Consider the following 18,567-nt stretch of genomic DNA (forward strand, 5'->3'; position numbering starts at 1 on the left):
ATTGTATGACTGTAAGATATAATTGAAGTGGAACTGAATTATTAATTCCTTGGCATGATAATAATAATAATAATAATAATAATAATAATAATAATAATAATAATAATAATAATAATAATAATAATAATATGCTTTTTGGGAAATTAATTTAATTTAAATAAAATTTTATTTTGTTTAAATTTAATATGGGTAGTTCTTAAATGGACCTAATTGAGTTTAATTGGGTACCATGGGCCTAAGAAAGCATAGTTAGGAATTTTAAATAAGAATTATTTAATTTATTTTTTGAAAATTAAGATAAGAAAATATAATTTTCTCTATCCCTATCTTCTTATTGGTTGGAACACCTCATCCATATCCCAGCCTCACCCAAATTGCTCGATCCCAGTTGTTTAAGTTATCTGAACTTTATCACATTATGACTTCAAACCCTACCACACCTCTTCCTCACTCCCTATTAGTGCCTTCCCCTTTCCTTCTCTTCCCATTGGTTGAAACACCTCATCCATATTTCAGTCTCACTCAAATTCTGCAATCCTAGTTGTTTAAGTTATCTGAACTTTATCACGCTAGGACTCCAAACCCTATCACACCTCTCTCCCAAAACCCTATAAATACCCATTGATAAAAAAAAAGGGAAAAAGAGAAAAAAAAAAAAAAGAAGGTGGAGGAGAAGACAAAAAAAAAAGAAAAAAAAATTAAAGAGAGAAATAGCCAAAATTCTTTCAGTTCTTTTTTTTTTTCTAGCGATATTTCTTAAAGGTTAGTTCTTTTATTTTCTTTTCAAAATCTATGCCATGTAATATTTAATTCTATGTTTCTTGTTTTTAATTTATTTTATATATTCATATAGATCATGTAATCATATTTAATTTGAGGGGATACACAACTCTGCACATGTTCAGTTTTCTGTCTCTCATATTTTTATTATTTTTTGTTATTTTCTGAATCTGTGAAAACTTTGTAAAATTATATTCATATTATATACAAAATTCTATTAATTTTAGGCTCAAGAATCACTAAAAAAGCTTTAATATTTTATAAGTTATGGCTGTTTGAAGTTATGGTTCCTGTAAAATCCGATTTGCAGGATACCCGATTGTGGAGCTCATATCTCCCTTATTTCTTAATATTTTTTTGTAAATCTAGTGTCTAAAATTAATTTCAGAATCTTATGAATCTTTTCCAATTGCTTTTGCATTCATATCTATTGTGGTTAATGAGTTATGAATTTTACAAAAAAGTAGTACGATTCTGTCACTTAGAAAAGTTATAATTTATGTAGACCATTCGACTAGGGTTTTGTTTGATTTATAAATTTTATAATCTTGCATGATATGTAGGCTGTCTTCTGTAATTTGTTTTATAATTTTTAGGCATGTCTAACTATTTTAAAAAAATAGGATTTCTTGCTACAGTTAATCTGCCAGAATTTGGAAATTGTATATTTATGCATGTTCTTATATTTTCTTGAGTTTTTAATTGATATTTGATCTATTTTTCTGTCTTCTTTTAATTCAAGAAGTGTTATGAAGTGTTTGGATCATGTTAGAAGACTTAGACCATTAAGTAGTTGTAACTAATTAGAGATCTTAACCCTTCAGGATACTAGAGTTAGAATCTAATGTAAATTGTTATTAATATTTTCTTTATTTCTTTTATTTTCTTTAGTTTCTTTATTTTTTATTACAAAAAAAATTGATAAGTAGCCCTAAGGTAAGTACAAAGAGAGCATTTGTGTAGAGCTTATGTGGAGCTAAACGGGAGTAAGCCAGGGATATCATTGCCATACTAGAAGAGAAGACTCTTTTTTTAAGGGTAGCTTGTCCCAATGGCAAATGCATTTACTAACAGGTAAGTGGCTCTAAACTCCTCGAATAACTATTGGCATAAAATTATAGTAATAATAGAATTTTATTTGGTAAATTAAAATTTACTTTGTTTTTAATTTAACTGACTTTTGCATGTAATTAATTTAAATAAATACTTCATAAATTAAAATTAATCTTATTTGTAAATTAAATTAACATTGGCATGTAAAATAAATTTAATTTAATACTTGATAATTGTAAAATAAATTTGCATGTTAGAAATCTTTATTAGGTTGTAATTGTTTGGGCCTTATGTGATATTAGAATAAATTACACATGTACATAATTAAGTTAGTTCAATTATCCTTAGGGTAACTTGGTGAAAATTAATTAATTAGGTTACATAGAAACGTATGGTTATTTGAAATTTAATTTGTTTGTAAATTAAATTCTCAATAATAAATTAATTTTAGTCATCTGGTAAATATTAGCAACCCCATAGATAGGAATTACTAGTACATGAAAATTGTGTATAAACAACAATCCTTTTGTGAATTACTTGCGTGTGTATGATTAGAATTGCATTTTTTAGGATAAAGTTTAATAAAGGAATAATAAACAAAACTTCTAGAAACATTAGTAGAGGACTGGCACTCGAATTAACGAGGTTAGACCAGGCGTAAGGGTGCCTAACACCTTCTCCTTACATACCCACTATCCCAAACCTAGACATTGGGCTATGGTAATGATGGTTGTGGAAACTTTGCAAGGAGTAAGTTGCCATCAATGACCCTCAGAAGAAACATTGAATATGTCCCGGTTATTACCCGGGTGGCGACTCCTGTCTATCTATGCTTTCGTGGCATAAATTCTTAGTACTGTGGTAGTGTTATGGGAAGATGGTACTTACTAGTGGTTTGATTCTATTAGGATTGTACGAAGTGCATATCTAAGAAATGTTGTCTAAGGAGGTGATACTTAAGTGAAACCATTGTGACTCCACTACCTTTCCTGGGCATTACCTGGTGCATTTTATATAATTCTAATGGATGATATTTCGCCTCACGTCCCCCACTCCTACAGTTTGGTGACTCCACTGGGGACTAAATGGATAGTTACTCAAACATGTTTCTATTAGTCTAATATTATTTATCTGTTAAACTTTTTGCATTGTACTACACTATCACACGGATCACCCTTACTCTTTTTAGCCCCGTTAGTACTAGCCAAGGAGACCATAGTTCTACTCGAGCTATGACGAATTGGTGAATGCTAGCACCCCATGCCTGTACCTTCGAGTATATAAAAGAGCCACAGCTCCAGCCGTTGTGCTTAATGGATAAGCTCTCGCATGGGTGAACCTTTTCCTACACGATGAAGCCCATGAGCCATAGATTTCAGCCCTAGGTACCCCGTAGATTTTTGTTGTGCTGGATTCATATCCTTACTGTTCAAACCATAAGTTTTAATGGTCGTTGAGATGAACCTAGGCCTATACAAAAACCCAATGTGTGTATAGGCCCAAGTCCATTTTAAAACCCAAGTTAAGCAAGAGGATGCTTACTTATGGTTAAACTTTAAGGATATAAATCATTTGTTTGTGAGGGAAAGATCGTCCTGGACCACCCCCTGTTGGTGTGTCCCGTGTACCGTAGCCTAGGATAGAATTTTTTCTTTCCCCTGCACGTGAGAGTTGAAGGTATAAGGAGGTGAAGATTCAGTTCATGAGATTTTTTTTTTTTTGGTTTTAATTCAGTCTTTGGTCCAATTTTAGTTCAGTTTATATGGTCTGGTTTTGGTTTAGTTTTGGTTCTATTGGTATGGTTTAGTTTTGGTTTTGTAAAAGTAAAGGAAAAAAAAAGAAAAAAAAAGAAAAAAAATGGTCCATTCATGCATTGCATTTATGTACATAATATGTTTAGGTTAACCCTTAAATCCTATTTTTTGAGCAAACATAGCCTCAAAACACACTAAAGAGACTTCCAATCAGGTCGCTTGGGTTAGGAAAGGGAAGAAATTAATAAGGATTTCACCTGCACTACTTAAGATGGAAGAAACTGTCACGACCCAACCTATGGGCCGGACCGGCACTAGGACCTGGGCCAGCTTAAAGCCCCCGAGGCCCGTAGTAAGCCTAACTATTCCTCAAATCCATAACCAGGCCTACAATTTAGGCCCAATATGCACATAAAATAATTTAAATTAAACTGTTATAATTATATTTCGGGTCAACTTAGCCCAGAAATTATCAGAAACAAAAATTAGGGGAGCCCAGCTCAACCCTGTTACCTCATTTATAACCATTTAAAACTCATAAATTTTTTTTTTCTTTTCATTTATTAATACGAAAACTTGAATTTATACAGTCCCTGACAGGCTTAATGCTACTACTAGCACATGCGGAGTCCTAAATTACAAATTTAGAGAATAATAATACAATTAAATGATCGACGTTAAACCTGCGAGGAAGAAAACAGGTTGCTCTGTAAAATAACTCCTCCTGTGGCCTGGAAAAATATTGAACAGGAGTGAGCGTTCGACTCAGAGAGTAAAATATCAATTTTAACCATAATCTCTATAACTATCTAAAGCTAATGCACCCTGTAGAGTGAAATGCAACATCAACAACAATTGCACATCATAACATCAAAAAGGTAATTTGGAGCACTCACACACCCTGTAATATCAATCATAATATATGGGAGCTGATCCCCTATACAGCTCTCTTAAATCCAACCTGGTGCCAGCGAAGAACTCAAGCCGGACTTTCGCTTAATAAACCAAATCGGGGGTCCCAGCGAAGAACTCAAGCCGTGACTACCCCCCGAAGGATCGGGTCCCAGCGAAGAACTCAAGCCGTGACTACCCGTCCTATCCATAGTCCACACCACATCACACGCACGCCAACGCACGCACACTGCTCCAAATTACCACAACAACATCCATGGCACTTTAACAGTTATGAATGCAACATAAATCGTGCCTAGAGTTTAACTACATAAATATATGCATATAAGTGATGCATGGGCATGCTTGAACATATAATAATATCGAAATTACAATTAAAATTAATATTTTACTCACAGTACACCGATGACTATTGTGGCTGCTGGATGCAGGAAAATAGCTGACCTCGATCACCTAATAATTAAATTATAAATTTATTAGTACTAAGTTAAGATAAAACTCTAAAGAGGCAATAGACAGCCTAATTCATGCCGGAAATCCGACAGAGTTTCCCCTATACCTGGGACCTACCCAACCTGCAAAAAGGCTCAAATAGCACTTCTAAATTCTCAATTTCCACAACCACATCTCATCAATATCACATGGCCCCTCCTGGGCCCTCCAAATCAGACAATACTCAAAATCTCAAAAATTACGTTTTAGTCCCTATAATTGACATTTTTCAAAAATCCACTTAAACAAGCTCAAAAAATTCTAAAATTTTGCTCCGCGGTCCTTAATAATATTATAAGGCTATTGCAAAATGAATTGTAATTTTTTAATCACCCATGAATATTTTATTCAAGAATTTTACTCGATTCCATAAGATTCCAACATCTAACATATTCTTAATTCAACCTAATTAAATATTTACATATTTAAACCTCCATCCTCAAGCTTCAACCAATTATATAAAATTTAATTATCTTAATTTCAAATAATCTTATATGCCCATATGCTAAAAATCTAACTAAAATCCATCTATATTTTTCAAAAATATTCTACAATCACTCAAAAATTCAACAAACACCATAGAACATCTCCAAATAATTTTACTTTCATCATATATTTTTCTTAGAATTTTTCTCCAATTTTTCCTGTTTAAGAAACACTGTATTTATGCTCCACAGACACAGAAATAATAAAAATTGTCTTACCCGAAGTTTATCTGTGTCTCAAAAATTCCAAAAATTTATGAGGAAGCCTCTGGAAGTTGAATCATCTCCATAGCCCACCGAAGCCACCGCCGGAACCACCGCGCACGGTGGCCGGCCGCCGGTCACCGGCGACATTTGCCGGATCTGATCATACCACCATGTTCCTCTCCTCTTCCTCAGTCCATATGTGGTCTCGGATCGTCGATCCAACGGTCGGATCGTCGTAGATCTGACGAAAAAGCTTGAAAAATCCGAAACTTCTCTCCTCCATATCTCACTCATCCGACCTCCATTTGCTTCAAAATTGGTGTCAAAAGAAAGCTCTCGGAACAAGCTTTCCAACGCCACCGGAATTGCCTCGATCGGACGTCGGACGAAGCCGGAATCGCGCCGGAAAGCCGCTGCCCACTGTGCGCGCGTTTTCTCTCTCTTCTCCCTCTCTTGCCGCCGTTTTTTGGTGGTCTGCCCGTCGCCGGAGGGTCGCCGGCCGGGTGGGGAACTGCTTGGGACGTCGCCGGCCGGTCACCGGAGAAAGGAAGAAGAAGAAGAGAGGAAAGGAGAGGGAAAGAAGAGAAATGGGGGGGGGGGGGTTTCCTCCTCCCGATTTTTGAAACCTTTTTTTTTTTTTTTTTCAAAAATGTTGGCAGTGACAGTGGAAACCCACTGTCACACGCCAACGTCACTTTCACCTTTTTTTTTTTTTTTTTTTTTTTAAGGGTTGTTACAGAAACTATGGCCGTGCTTGATGAAATATTAAACGCCAAGATGTTTGAGCTAGAAGATACAATTGTAGTCAACTTTAGAAAGAGGCCCCAAGGTAGGCCAATTAAGTGGCATTAAAGTTATTGAGGTTCAAATTGTGTCTCACACCCCAAGGAGATTTTTCCAATTCAGACAACCCTTATCCGAAGTTTTGGAGCGTCTCAAAGCTCAAGACCTCCTATAACTCTTAGTACCCAAACCACTACCAAATCCACTCCCACCTAGCTATGATATCAACCAATGTTGCCAGTTCTACCAAGCCCATAGTCATGACACCGACTGATGCTTTCAACTTAAGCATGATATCTAAGACTTAATTGATGCCAAAAGGATAATTGACCCAGAAAATCAACCCAAAAGCCCCATGCCTAGCTAAAATTTCCACCTACACTAGGTCTCTACATGATCTCCATCACCCCAAATAACCCTAACAGAATTATTGACTTTATCCAACCCATCCAAAAGCCCAATGAACCTATCCAACCCATCTAAAAGCCCAATGAACCTCAGTCTATAATGGTTGTTGAGATTTGTCATAATTCTAGCTATGATGAGGGTTCTTTAGATTTTTGGACCAATTTTGATGAGGAGATAGTTGCATTACAACTAGATGGTTCAGTTCCACTAGTGTCTGATTTTCAAATTATTGGGATCTATAAAAACTAGATGGATCTAAAAGTGGCTACTATAAAGAAAGGGATGAAGTTTTTTCTTAGCACAGGCCTAGGAGAAAGTATAGATGGTCTGGTGACTTTTCTTGAGATGAAGGGGCAGATCACGAGTCATGGTTTGGGCTGTGAGCTAACAGAAGAGGAAGAAGAGCCAAAGCCTCCTAAGTTCTTGAAAGAGGGGGAAATTGCCTTGACATATGATTAGAGGTTATCACATGTGAAAGAGTTAAAGCAGAAAATCAGGACCATTGATCTAAGGACTGCATGGAAAGCTAAGCACCTAAAGTTACACTCCTAAGTTTGAGTTTATCTTTTGTAATACTCACAGTAGTGATACAGATGTTTCCATTTCTGATGTACTTGATGAAGATTTCGAGGTAAAAATTACTAATATAACTAATCCTTTTGCTTACTTATTTGATGTTTATTCTAATAGGCATATGCATGGCATTCATAATCATTTAGAATCAGTTTCTATTAATGCATCAAAATCAATCTCTATTAATTTGGGTACATCAATCTCTATTAATTTGGGTACACCAAATAATCCTAAAGATATTAAGTTAGCTGAAGATTTAACCCAAGAAGAAAGAGATAAATTTATAGCCTTGTTAACAAAGTACCAAGAAGCGCATGCCTCAAGCTTAAAATTAGATGGCCGATTCCCAAGCCAAGCTAGTGTTCCCATAGGAAAAGAATGATCAAAAGTTGACTTAGCTAGTTATCCTAATGAGGAGTAAAATTTCATGTTATGAAGGATTAATAGTAGCACATGTGGACCTACAGGGAGAAGGAAAATGATATAAAGACATAAGGAGATCTTTGGAAGTGAGAGAATACTGGCAATAAGTCTACAAAAGAGATAGAGCAATAATTCATAGATTAGCCACTCAATTTACTTTAGCTAGGGAGCAATTCTACAAACTCTTATGTGTGATAGAAAAATAGACTGAGCAAATAATGAAAGAAGTACATGCAGGAATGTGTGGTCCCCATATGAATGGAAATGTTCTAGTTGGAAAAAAAAAATGTTCAAAACATATAAGGAATTGCCTTAAAAACTCTTTTATGTTCTGTAAGGTTATCGTAGTACTACAAGGACATCCACTAGGGCAACCCCATTCTCTTTAGTGTATGGGACTAAAGTAATGCTATCCATTAAGTAAGAGGTCAGATCCTTAAGAGTGATGCTAGAAGCTAAGATCCTAAAAAATGAGTGGGCCTAGAAGAGATATGAAGAACTAGCTTTGATTGATGAAAAGAGGATGTGATCCTTGTATCATATGCAGGCTTATCAGAGGAAGATAGCTAGAGCTTTGAATAAGAAGGTGAAGCCAAGAAAGATTAAAGAGGGAGACATGGTTTTGAAACAAGCTCGGCCCGTCCCTTTTGATTTAAGAGGAAAGTTTAACCTAAGCTAGGATGGTCCATACATAGTCAAAAAGATCTTGCTACTGTAAGAATATCAAACCTGGATGGGAATGAATTTCAAGAACCAATCAATTTAGACAGGCTTAAATGGTACTTTGTATGAGACAGGCCCGCTAGGCTGAAAACCTACAAAAGGCGGTCTAGGTAAAAGTAAGGGTCAAAGAAAAAAAGGAAAGAAAAGAAAAAATACTAGATTGAAAACTTGCAAAAAGCAGTCTAGGCAAAAGGAGAGATGAGAGAAGATTTGGATGGAAAACGTGAAAAGGCCATTCGGTAGGTTATAAAGCTTTTTTCTAACTTTGGAAGGTTAGAAATTTAGCAAAACTAAATGTAAGAGGGAGTAATAGTGTACCTAAATAAATAAAGAAGTTTTTATTGCATTGACTAGGAAAGGATTTTATTTAATTATGATCGCAAATGTTTGTGTCTTGAGGGATACATCAAATGATTAAGTAATTGAACTGCATTGTTTTGATTTAATCTATGTCTTCTGAGCATGACAAGATAGGTGCTTGACATGAATACCTTAGTAATTGTCTAATTTCGAAAAAAAAAAAGGAGCTCGCTAGGTGGAAAACCCGAAAGGGCCACTTAGGCAAAAGTTAGAGCAAGCCCGCTGAGATGAAAATCCAAAAGGACATTTTAGGCAAAAGTTAGGGCACAGAGAATAGAGTTCATGGAAGAGAAATGAGTCAAGGTAGAAACCGTGGGGGGAGAGAAGAAAAAGAAAAATCAAAGGGCAATTGTATTGTGACTTTAAGGAAGTCTTTTTGGTGAATAATTTTCCTCAAAAATTTTGAGGCTAAAAGAAAGTTTTTGCAAAAAGAGGTCCCTCAGAGGACTAAGTTTTTTTTAGAATCTCTAGCAAAATCAGCATGCCCATGATAGGAAGCAGCATACAAGAAGCACAAAAATCACAAAAAGAGTTTTGAGACCCAGTCATCTCAATTTTTTTTCAAATCATGAAATAAATATTTTTTGGTAAGTCCTTAGACGTTGTTTAGGGCACACGACATAGTTGTGTAAGGCATAGAAGAACATGCATCAACATGTCAACTGTAGGTGTGTAAGGCATAGAAGAACATGCATCACCACAGTTTCAAGTATCGAACTACGAGGGGGTCTGATTCTTCCTCAGGATAGGTAGGGGGATACGTAGGTAGTTTAGGATCATGGTCCTAAATACGAACCCACAATATTTTATGATATATGTTTTTTGGTAAGTCCTTAGACGTTGTTTAGGGCACATAGCATAGTTGTGTAAGGCGTAGAAGAACACACATCAACATGTCACTTGTAGATGTGTAAGGCGTAAAAGAACATGCATCACCACAGTTTCAAGTGTCAAACTACGAGTGGGTCTGATTCTTCCTCAGGATAGCGAGGGGGATATGTAGGTAGTTTAGGACTGCAGTCCTAAATATGAATCCACAACATTTCAAATCACACAGTTGCTATTATCATGAGACCGTAACTAGTCTCATGACACAGAGTGTACCGACAGAGCAAGATGCACTCAATTTTCACATGACACAGTTATCACTGTTATGAGACCGTAGCTAGTCTCATGACGCAGAGTGTATCGACAGAGCAAGATACACTCATTTTTCACATGACACAGTTATTACTGTTATGAGACCATAGCTAGTCTCATAACATAGGGTATGTCGACCGAGCAAGATATACTTCATCTCCATAGCCAATGTTTCATAGTTATTAGAAATTTGAGTTTCACTTTGACGAAACTTGAGCAATGCTTTCACATTGATTTCAACTTTCGCCAAAGTGGGGGGTAAACTGTAGACCCTTATTTTGTTATGAGTATGTGCATTGAGACCGTGGGAAACCCGATGATGAAAAATTGTATGACTGTAAGATATAATTGAAGGCATGGAATTGAATTATTAATTCCGTGGCATAATAATAATAATAATAATAATAATAATAATAATAATAATAATAATAATAATAATAATAATAATAATAATAATATGCTTTTTGGAAAATTAATTTAATAATAAAATTTTGTTTTATTCTTAAATGGACCTAATGGAGTTTAATTGAGCGTCATGGGCCTAAGAAAGCCTAGTTAGGAATTTTAAATAAGACCTATTTAATTTATTTTTTGAAAATTAAGATAAGAAAATATCTTTTTCTCTATCCCTATCTTCCTATTGGTTGGAACACTTCACCCATATCCTAGTCTCACACAAAATCCTCGATCCCAGTTGTTTAAGTTATCTGAACCTTATCACATTAGGACTTCAAATCCTACCACACCTCTTCCTCACTCCCTATTGGTGCCTTCCCCTTTCCTTCTCTTCTCATTGGTTGAAACACCTCATCCACATTTCAGTCTCACCCAAATTCTGAAATCCTAGTTGTTTAAGTTATCTGAACTTTATCATGCTAGGACTCCAAACCCTATCACACCTCTCTCCCAAAACCCTATAAATACCCCACTGATAAAAAAAAAGGGGAAAAAGAGAAAAAAAAAAAAGGTGGAGGAGAAGAAAAAAAAAAGAAAAAAAATTAAAGAGAGAAATAGCCATAATTCTTTCAGTTCTTCTTTTTTTTTTTCTAGCGATATTTCTTAAAGGTTAGTTCTTTTATTTTCTTTTCAAGATCTATGCCATGTAATATTTAATTCTATGTTCTTTGTTTTTAATTTATTTTATATGTTCATATAGATCATGTAATCATGTTTAATTTGAGGGGATACATAACTCTACACATGTTTAGTTTTCTGTCTCTCATATTTTTATTATTTTTCATTATTTTCTGAATCTATAAAAAATTTGTAAAAATTATATTCATATTCTACACAAAATTCTATTAATTTTAGGCTCAAGAATCACTAAACAAGCTTTAATATTTTATAAGTTATGGCTGTTTGAAGTTAGGGTTCCTATAAAATCCAATTTACAGGATACCCGACTTGTGGAGCCCATATCTCCCTTGTTTCTTAATATTTTTGTGTAAATCTAGTGTCTAAAATTAATTTCAGAATCTTATGAATCTTTTTCAATTGGTTTTGCATTCGTATCTATTGTGGTTAATGAGTTATGAATTTTACAAAAAAGTAGTATGATTCTGTCACTTAGAAAAGTTATGATTTATGTAGACCATTCAGCTAGGGTTTTGTTTGATTTATAAATTTTATAATCTTGTATGATATGCAAGCTGTCTTCTGTAATTTTTTTATGATTTTTAGGCATGTCTAACTATTTTTAAAAAATCAGATTTCTTGCTACCGTTAATTTGCCAGAATTTGAAAATTGTATATTTATGCATGTTCTTGTATTTTCTTGAGTTTTTAATTGATATTTGATCTATTTTTCTGTATTCTTTAAATTCAAGAAGTGTTATGAAGTGTTTGGATCATGTTAGATGACTTAGACCATTAAGTAGTTGTAACTAATTAGGAATCTTAACCCTTCAGGAGACTAGAGTTAGAATCCAATGTAAATTGTTATTAATATTTTCTTTATTTCTTTTATTTTCTTTAGTTTTTTTATTTTTTATTACAAAAAAAATTGGTAAGTAGCCCTAAGGTAAGTACCAAAGAGGGCATTTGTGTGGAGCTTATGTGGAGCTAAACGGGAGTAAGCCAGGGATATCATTGCCATACTAGAAGAGAAGACCCTTTTTCTAAGGGTAGCTTACCCCAATGGCAACCGCATTTACTAACAGGTAAGTAGCTCTAAACTCATCGAATAACCATTGGCATGAAATTGTAGTAATAATAGAATTTTATTTGGTAAATTAAAATTAACTTTGTTTTTAATGTAACTGACTTTTGCATGTAATTAATTTAAATAAATACTTTATAAATTAAAATTAATCTTGTTTGTAAATTAAACTAACATTGGCATGTAAAAGAAATTTAATTTAATACTTAGTAATTGTAAAATAAATTTGCATGTTAGAAATTTTTATTAGGTTGTAATTGTTTGGGCCTTATATGATATTAGAATAAATTACACATGTACATAATTAACTTAGTTCAATTATCCTTAGGGTAACTTGATGAAAATTAATTAATTAGGTTAAATAGAAACGTAGGGTTATTTGAAATTGAATTTGTTTGTAAATTAAATTCTCAATAATAAATTAATTTTAGTCATCTGATAAATATCATTTAAATATTAGCAACCCCATAGATAGGAATTACTTGTGCATGAAAATTGTGTGTAAACAACAATCCTTTTGTGAATTACTTGCGTGTGTAGGATTAGAATTGCATTTTTTAGGATAAAGTTTAATAAAGGAATAATAAACAAGACTTCTAGAAACATTAGTAGAGGACTGGCACTCGAATTAACGAGGTTAGACTAGGCATAAGGGGTGCCTAACACCTTCCTCTTACGTACCCACTATCTCGAACCCAGACATTGGGCTATGGTAATGACGGTTATGGAAATTCTGCAAGGAGTAAGTTGCCATCAATGACCCTAAGAAGAAACACTGAATATGTCCCGGTTATTACCTGGGTGGCGACTCCTGTCTATCTATGCCTTCATGGCATAAATTCTTAGTACCGTGGTAGTGTTATGGGAAGACAGTACTTACCAGTGGTTTGATTCTATTAGGATTGCATGAAGTGCATGTCTAGGAAATGCTATATAAGGAGGTGGTACTTAAGTGAGACCATTGTGACTCCACCATCTTTCCTGGGCATTACCTGGTATTTTATATAATTTCAATGGATGATATTTCGCCTCACACCCCCCACTCCTACAGACACCTAGCATAATATGCCATGGCCACCCAATCAGTAATAAGGAATACCTTAAATGAACCTTTAATCATATGTTACCATGCACTAGAATCTCTTCGTTACAAAATTCCAATTCGAGCTGAAGTCATGGTTAATGTTAAACCCCATTTGCTATGAACATTATGTTCTCTTTTAATTCCAGTTCTTGATTAATTAGATTTTTTTATTAAAAACTCTTTTCTGACTAAATCTGTCAGTCCTGGCCAGGAACTTAAAATATTAAGAACAAGTAAATGAACATAGGATTTTATCCCTATTTACTTAGGGTAACGGATTCCATCTTGATCAACACCTATCTCCATATATAACTAGTAGGAGCCAACACATGCCCATATACCCATACATAGTATAAGTATTGTCGCAAGGTGTTTTGCGGTCACCTGGACGAACCCTCACTGAAGTGGGAAAGAGTGAGGAGTCGCCACTTTAATTTTGAGGGAAATTAAAGAAAACCATTTGCGAAAATAAATTAAAATGAAACCACTTCAAAAACAGAGATTCTAGGTTCAGGGTCTGTAAACGGGTGGGGAAGGTGTTAGGCACCCCACCTTATCCCTCAATGAGGGTAAGCAGATTTAACGTCAAGCTCTTTATAAACTAGAATTGATAGTTAGGAGGTTTGAACGGAGATGTTAATCCTCTTGGTAAAAGGGAATATTTGATTTTTCACCAATTTGGGTTACCCAGATACATAAATAAATGAGACGACCCTTAGTGAGTTACTGTTGCGTATCAGTTTAGTTTAAGGGGTTATTTTGCATATTTGTTAGAATTCAATTTGAGAATCGGATAAGAACTCTCCTCCGATCTCTTTTAGATTAAAATTTCGATTGGAGATCAGATAAGAACTCTCCTCCGATCTCTTTTAGGTTAAAATTAGAATTTTTTTTGATTGAAAATTGGATAAGAACTCTCCTCCGATCTCTTTTAAATATTTATTAAAATTATGGATTGAGAATCAGATAAGAACTCTCCTCCGATCTCTTTTAAATAACTGTTAAAATTTTGGTTGAGAATCGGATAAGGACTCTCCTCCGATCTTTTTTAAATGTTTGCTAAAATTTTAGATTGAGAATCGGATAAGAACTCTCCTCCGATCTCTTTTACTTGAATGGGAGTCGGGTAAGGACTTTTCCGACCTCTTGAAATCTTACATATCGTGAAAGCCTAAGGCTAAGGGTTCTGGCATTCAAAGATGCCGGGGATCTGAATAAGGCTTCTTTTAACTCATTGGTACCCCATGATTTGACAGGGGGTACAGACCAAATTTTACTGACCTCCTATGTAGTCGCCTTAACAGTACCTTTTGGCAAGCGATACCCGATCTGTCCCATTTGCTTATCTGTGGTTTGGTTTTACTTGTCTTGTGATGTCTTACCCAATTGTCTTTTGTGTTATTCTAGTGATTCGACTTTACTATTTTCCTGACTTATTATTCAGACCTTTTATTATTTTAAAGAGACTCTTAAGATACAGTTACCTACATTTTATTCAACTACTTATACGCTACTCGGGACTAGAACACTTGCATTTAGAAGTAACAAAGATTAACAAAAAGAATGGACTGATTAACAAAGAAGTAAACTCGAGAATAACTTTCGCGCAATATAAACTTGGTGGAAATTACAAACATAAAAAGAACAAAGGAAATACGTAAAATAAGAACGAGCACTTGATAAAGCAGCGATATGAGCACTCACCTGTAGGGAGTCGAATCTATTGAACTAACTACGGAATCACAAAACGTAATAGGACTGCGGGCTGATAGCCTGAGGGCCAAGGTTCACCTTGAAATGAAGGATGCTTCTCTAAAATGCAGTCAGGTCAAAATAATAACCGAGTTTGAATGAAGTTGAGCTTGGACAATGGGAGTGGAAATAAAGATAACAAAGAACTGAAAGTGTCACAGGATAATGAACGAACTGAAAATGGAGAGTTTCAGTATTCAAAAATCCCTTTGCAAGAAAATACTTCAGAAAACTGGTTTCTAAAGTTTTTCTTATGAAAGCTTAAAAATAGCAGAGTAATGAACTGAATTAAGTTTCAGAGTCCTTCCGCTATAGTCACTACCTTTTTCTTCGTCCTCTCTTGAACAGTTTTCATGCAGGTATTTATAGGAACCGGGTGCTCCCCATGAAGGGTCAGGATTTATTTTGAGGGAGATGGAAGGTTAGAATTTTAAAGGACATGATCTGAGGCTCGGGAATTAAAGAGAATCAGAACGAACGGCTGAGATCCCTTTCAGAATATTTGTCCTTTCTCTCTTCTAATCTGACGGCCCAAAATTTTCTTGTCAAGGGCGATCCGAGGGCTGGGAGTGAAAGGCGCTGGTCTTGTCGTCTTCTTCTTTGATCCAAGGGCTCCAGGCTCGTCCTTACAAGTAAGATCAACGGTGGAGATTGGGATGTACAACACTGCCATGACATACTCTGGCACATGTCAGTAATGCGGGCGATTCTGGGGCGTGCGGTGGAGATTTCGTCTGCAACGCTTTAACTACCTCGGCTCTGATTATGACGACAGTTAGCGAAAGTTGTCTTATTCCCTTTGTTTTCCGACCTCCTCTCCCTTCCAATCTTTCTAACACGATCCTTTTTCGATCTCTCATGCTGGGCTCCCCTCTTCCGACCTCTCAAACTCCGATCTTCTCCTTCATCCGGTCCGGTTCAGTCAAAGCATTTATTTCTTCGATTTCCGAGGCATCTGCTTCGTTTTCTACTCGCAATAAATGCTCAGAGTTTCCTTATATATATACCTTCAATGGGAAAGCCCTCCGCATTTGATTTTCTCCCCTTCCTTCTCACATTTCCTGTTCTAACTGCTCCGGTAATAGTCCCGGCCATGATAGTGGCTTTTGATCTTTTTCTGATTGTTCTTTTTATTCCCCGACTGAAAATTTACGATCTCGGTGATCGAGAAATTATGATAACCTCATTTGATGATAGTGGGAGAACCGGACTAATTTGCCATGAAGGAATTGAAGCATGAAAAATACAAGTTTATACCATTGAATTTAAAAATTTTCACCTAGGGTTACATGCACCATGCAAGATTTATTTTTATCTATTTGATTTCAATGATAAACAACATATTAAAACTCTTTTAATATGTTTTTGGATCTGTATTTGCCATTTAAGATTTTAAAATTAATCAGATTAATTTTAGAACCCTAGATTAAATCAAGAACGATTACACTAACCTCTTGATGCACTGCAGCGTGTCTGCGTCTTTGAGATTCGTCTTCAGGACACCAGATGTTGTCCCTCTAGCTTGTCCACACCAAAAATACCTATGGCCGCCCTTAAACAACTTCTAAAGCTTTTTTTATTAATTAGAAATTCAAGTTCTACCTTTTAAGAGATTAGAGATGTAAACAGGACACTAGAAACAATTTCTAGTGTTCTTAATTCAAGAGATTGATGGCTAATCTCTTTGAATTGATGAGAGATGAAGAAGAATAGATGAAAAGCCTCAAGGTGGCGTGACAAAGGAGAGGAGTGGCTGCTGGTTATTTTTCTTTTCATAACCACACTTAAATAGCTAGGTTAACACATTAAACCCTTGCCACATGTCACCCTTTGATTAGCTTTAGGTTTAAGTGACCCAATCACATTGTGCCAAGTGTCAAACCTATACTTAATCTTGATTTTAATCATCTTACATGATTAAAAAATATTTGGCAAGCTTATGTGTAATCCCATATTTCACCATCTCATGGTGCCACGTGTCACACTGTGAAATGACCAAAATTCCCATGTGTCTTAATTTTGAGTTCTTAACCTAAAATAATTATTTTTCTTCTTCTAATTAATTTATATCAAATATAAATTAATTAATTAATCTCTATTAATTAATTTCTCATTAATTAAATTCATATTTAAACACTTTAAATATAAATTTAATTTATACTACACATCCAATAATCTAGATTTGGTTTCAAGTCATGCTAGGGACTTTGCAATTTAATTACAAACCAAACCTATTTAATTAATCAATTAAACTCTTTAATTAATTAATTAAATCATATTTAAATAGGTGATAACTTGTGTATGTGTGTGACTTACTAGGCTCATCACTAATTGACAATGAGACATGATATCAACTCTTAATATCATCAGAACTCTTTCTTACCATAAATGATTTCTCTAAATCATTTTATGCACCTCATAGACCATGGTTAACACCTAGCATAGCATGCCATGGCCACCAAATTAGCAATAAGGTTTACCTTAAATGAACCTATAATCATATGTTACCATGCACTAGAATCTCTCTGTTACAAAATCCTAACTCAAGCTGAAGTCACGGTTTATGTCAAACTCCATTTGCTATGAATATTATGTTCTCTTTTAATTCCAGTTCTTGATTAAAAGATTTTCTCATCAGAAACTCTTTTTTTTGAATAAATCTATCTGTCCTGGCCAGGAACTTGAAAAATCAAGAACAATTAAATGAACATAGGATTTTATCTCTATTTACTTAGAGGAACAGATTCCATCTTGATCAACACCTACCTCCATATATAACTAGTAGGAGCCAACAGATGCCCATATACCCATACATAGTACAAGTATGAAAGCAGTATCAAACTCAAACTACCTATATACAAGATAACTGTGCTATCTCAGGTCTAAAGATTATATGCACTGATATGATTTATGACAAAACATTGACAAGAGTAAACTCCATGTGCTTATCATAAGTGTCACTGGTTCGGCCTACTTATCATTTATAAGTGCCTATCATGTTTGTTATATGGCATGAGACTCACCATTCCATCTTATTTATATCTCATATAAATAACTTGAGAACAAACATGAATACAATCTTTCTGGATAAGTCATGTCCTTATTATGAAGTATCCTCGATTGTGAACCTATTTATGATACTTTGTGCTAGAAATGTTGTCACTCATATTCTTAACAACTTAAGAATAATATTTCTAACAAAATATCAATGGACCTTTTCTATTACACATAAATATATTATGTAAACGAAAAAGTGAAAATGCCTTTTATTAATAAAAATATGTACAAGATACATACTAAATGATATGCTCTAGGGCATACTACTAACAATCTCCCACTAGCACTAGAGCCATTCATTACAATATCTTAGACCTATCTTCTCAAGATGTCGGTCTAACTGAGTCTGCGACATAGGCTTAGTGAATGGATCAGCTGGATTTTCAGCTGATGCTATTTTCTGCATAGCTATATCGCCTTGCC

General features: G+C 34.8%; 1 long non-coding RNA gene across 1 annotated transcript; it reads right to left on the reverse strand.

The window, feature by feature from the left end:
- Positions 1-4,088: 4,088 nt before the first annotated feature.
- LOC131175548 (uncharacterized) lies at positions 4,089-6,249 on the reverse strand. The gene is made up of 3 exons (XR_009145735.1): positions 5,696-6,249; positions 4,896-4,952; positions 4,089-4,318 (listed from the first exon to the last, which is right to left on the reverse strand). It is a non-coding gene; the product is annotated as an uncharacterized LOC131175548 (long non-coding RNA).
- Positions 6,250-18,567: the final 12,318 nt, after the last annotated feature.

The sequence above is a fragment of the Hevea brasiliensis genome, chromosome 17 (assembly GCF_030052815.1).
Source record: "Hevea brasiliensis isolate MT/VB/25A 57/8 chromosome 17, ASM3005281v1, whole genome shotgun sequence".
Lineage (NCBI taxonomy): Eukaryota > Viridiplantae > Streptophyta > Magnoliopsida > Malpighiales > Euphorbiaceae > Hevea > Hevea brasiliensis.